Raw genomic sequence first — 4432 nt, forward strand, 5'->3', positions numbered from 1 at the left:
AACATCATGTTGTGAAACTTGAATGATTATGATTGAAAATGTTATTGAAATAAAAAACTTGCTGATTATAACATGAGCATGCATGGTTTCTAAAACCCAAATGAACAGTAGTGATATTTAATTACTTTTGACGAAAGTAAAACCAAACAAAAATGTGGTCGTGCCGGAGTCGTTATTGGGCATGACTAGAAAACATGAACGGTGGTGATGGACGATGGTAGTGGACGGTGATGGTGGCCGATGGTGCGTAGTGGTGGTGATGGACGGTGGTGGTGGGTGGTGGTGGTGGACGGTGGTTGTGGCCGACGATGGGTGGTTATCGGTGGTGGTGGTGGTTGCAGACAGTGAGTGGTGGTACTGGGTTGTGGTCGACGGTGGGTGGTTAATGGTGGTGGTTGCAGACGGTGGGTGGGGGTAGTGGGTTGTGGTTGACGGTGGGTGGTGGTGGTGGTGGGTGGTTGACGGTGGTGGTGGAAGGTGGGTGGTGGTGGGTGGTTGACGGTGGTGGTGGCGGACGGTGGGCGGTGGTGGCAGACGGTGGGTGGTGGTGGTGGTGGACATTGGATGTTGGTAGGATGTTAAGAAGTGTGAAGACGTGTGAAGATGATGGATATTAGTTTATTATTTAAGATCATATAAGCAGTTTTAAGATCTTTTTTCTTTTTTTTAAACAAACTGTCTTCAGGAGCTTATGTCTGCACGTCCGCAAACATAACCCTCCTGCAGGCCTTTTAAGCAAATACAACCACAACCTCTCTCTACATTTGACACATTTTCTTCAGTTGATTCGTGTGATTTCACACGTAGAAGACAAAATATGAATAAGATAGTGTTGGCGATTTTAGAGTCATTAAATGATACTCATTGTTTATATACTTACGTCATGCTTGCGGCGCGCGCATATAATGTATATATATGTGTGGGCCCTTGGGTGGGCAAAAGCGAAATTACTCTAATTTTAACGTTATTTTTACTAATTTCGTGAAAATAACGTTAAAACGGCGGAAGGTTAATCAGGCATCATGTGATGGTATTAATAGCCGAATGACAAGGCTACATGCACAAATCGGTTGGGGGTATTGATGGTAGAGTGTTATGTGTCTTATGTCCAAGGCTTTATGCAAAACCACTATCGAGTCGGGGGTCTCACCGGAAGCAACCTCTCTATTCCTATAGAGTAAAGGTAAGACTCTCCACATCTTACCCTCCTCACACCTATGATGGGTACGATGATGATAATTGTTGTTTATATACTTGTTAAAGAACCACAAAAAGGGGAAAACACACACTCCATGTTTCAGCATGAACTGCCCAACCCTTCCATCCTACCACATAGTTATTTGAACACGTTCTCGGTTTGCACTAAATTTGTTTCAAACCTTAAACATACAAGAGCCTCATACACCGAGTTTGCTTCCAATATGCAAACATCAAGAACATAAATGGGATCCCGATCAAAAAATGTCATGTGGACTTTAATATCGGAAATTGCGCACTTAGCCTTAAATATCTGCATTTGTGCGGTTTTAATCTTAGAACCACGGTCAAGCAACCAACCAGGTGATGTCATGTCAACCCCAACTCGAAATGACTCGATATAAGACAAAAAATAGCACAGCAACTTAATCAACGAGAGTTTTAAACTTACCGATGCAGAAAGAACCTAATGCATTTCAAAAATTCTTATATTATATTTATATAACTTATAAATAGTGCATACATGATTTAAAATTCTGCTGGCACCAACAAAACGTGCTTCTTGAATCGGAACCTTAAACTATGTATCATTCCCCATCTTAATCCATGTGCATTATGCATTTCAAGAAGCAATTACGCAGAAGATAGCTTACTCAAAAACCTTCATTTAGTGGAAATAATAACATATGTAGTTGGAGACTTAGCTGCAAAATGGTTGCCAACATATCTGTCTTTGTAGTTTATAGCTTTATACCAATCTACAAAACACAATATTTGAATAAAGATTAGCATCTATCTGTTAAATATATGGCAAAATTCAACATATTACCTTAGCATGTTGTACATCAAAAGATCTGCATTAAGATGTACACAAAAATCAAGCATACAACTTGAACCCGCTAGCTACAAATAGCCAGTTTTTCAGACCATTCACCAGCTGCATCATAATCAAGACTAAGCACCCTCAATGGAGGAATGTTTTCCATAGCAAACAACATAAGATGAGGATATTGAATATTGTTATGATCATACATCACCAACTGCACAAAAACATTAGGACACGGGCTATGGCTCATGTAACAAGCAACATTCCTCATTTTAGAAACATCCACAGCAAAATCCAATGGTGGGATTGATGGATAAGATGGGCGTGAATATTCAGGAATAACTTGAGAAAAATCGCCCCATTCAGCCCATCTTTCACCAAACCGATACGGATAAACTAAACTATCTTCCCCGTTCATGGTAAAAACCTGTGCTTGATTTTTAGTAAGCACAACTCCAGTATATTCACAAATAAACGAGCCCGCTTGTATCAAGTCCAGTGACCTAACTCCCCAGCCTGTTTCAACCGACCTAAAGATTTCAAAATTATGCCTCACACCCTTTTGACTGACCCGATTGATACAATTAGGAGGGCAAGAACAAAACGGGCCGCATTCAAATATGACCGGTTTTCCTTTAAGAAGTCGCCCGTTTGAATCATAAACAAACTCACCACCATTCTTCCTAGCACATGCACAATCAAGTGTACATCCATTTACACAATCACACCCACCACTGTTTCTCGCATTTTGATACACCAAGGTCGGTAAAATAGTCGTTACCTGATAATCATAATCGAGTGGCTCATGGTTATCATCAATGTCATTAAACAAGAAAACCGGTACATTTTCCTTCTTTCTTGAAATATCCAAACTAACATATCCAACGGGCCGCGCTTCCATCGGGTTCACCTTAATACTCTCAGCAAACTTAAGAACCGCACTGCCCATTTCAGGTTGACCTTCCACCCTAACAAGCTTAAACTTATACACACCAAAACCCGACTTCCCGACTTCAAACCAATACTCCTCAATCTTATAAATCCCATCATAAACATAAACCTTATCACCCGTACCATTACCGCCTTTATACTTCACCCCACGAACAACCCGCACCTCAACCTCATGATGCATACTCCTTTCCAAACCAAGATTCCCCGTCTCCAACCGCTGATGAAACACCTGTTTCGAATGCTTATCCTGCCCACCCTGACCCGTATACACAATAACCTCACCGCTATCCTCATCATCCTCATACCCACCCGAAACAATGACACTAGTCGCAATCGGCTCACCGTTCGCACTCATCTTCGAACTTAAATAATCAATCCCAGCCTGCACCTGACCATGAACACCCAACACACATAACTCCATCCTAAAAAAGAACACATCACCCACATTAATCCCCGGGATCGGTCCCACGATCCGCTTATCCTGATTCAACCAAAGCCCATTTTCTCGCATCACCGAAGCCGCCTTCATATCGCCTCGGCCGCGAACGGTACGGCCGGTTAACGGGTTCCGGTCCTCCATCATATAATTAACCCATAAACAATCATATAATATTCTGGTTTTCCTCACTAATTCTCTAAAATACCTCTCGTCTTCAATCTCGAGACCTGAAACCCTAACTAATTCACCTGATCGCGGCGGAGGCTTACGGCGAAAGGAACACTCGACGGGTGTCAGCTGGTTATTATTATTATTATTATTATTATTATCATCTTCAATTACCGGTATGATTGCTAGCGAATCAGGATCCATGTAGTCAACGTCCACATTTTCGTCAATATGATTGTCGGTAGAATCAGATGGAGTGAAATTAGGGTTAGGGTTTTGGAACGAATCGGATGCATGAGGTTCGGGTTTAGGGTCCATTAGGCTCCGGTGGTGGTTTGATCGGAAACAGAGGAAACTAGAAGATGATTGTGTGAAGAAGTAAACAACAGTGGATTATGACATTGATGATGTTAATTGAAGGGGTATGCAGATAACCTGTTACAACGGCAACAAAACCACTGTTTCATCAATTTTCTCTCTGAAAATCTTCACCATGGTTTCCGGTGTTCAAAACAACGATCAAGTTCTGGAGGATAATGAGCTTGGGATGTTAATGAGGGACATCAGGTTCTGAGGGCGCCGCGTGACACTGCGCGCACCACCAGTAACCATCCCTTCAACACAACACCTCATGATCAAACTAAAACCCCCCCAGACGATCTCATGTTCCAAAATCTGACTGGTACAAAACAAAAAGGAGCAATGGACCCGGAAGTTGAAACCAATGACCCTAAAGAATGGCTCATAAACGAACAACGGCGTCTAATGGACAAATACAATGAGTTGGTAAAACACAAAAAGTTAGCCGATTTAACACAAAGGCTCGCATTTGATAAACAAACCATTCAGGG

At 41.9% G+C, this 4432-nt stretch overlaps 1 pseudogene; it reads right to left on the bottom strand.

Annotated features, from left to right (window-relative positions):
• Positions 1 to 612: 612 nt before the first annotated feature.
• LOC143559772 (histone-lysine N-methyltransferase family member SUVH9 pseudogene) lies at positions 613 to 3899 on the bottom strand (annotated as a pseudogene).
• Between the last annotated feature and the right edge of the window lie 533 nt (positions 3900 to 4432).

Source organism: Bidens hawaiensis, unplaced genomic scaffold (genome assembly GCF_021521415.1).
Source record: "Bidens hawaiensis isolate Kalapana, Puna unplaced genomic scaffold, B.hawaiensis_p1.1 tig00020037_1, whole genome shotgun sequence".
NCBI classification, from domain to species: domain Eukaryota; kingdom Viridiplantae; phylum Streptophyta; class Magnoliopsida; order Asterales; family Asteraceae; genus Bidens; species Bidens hawaiensis.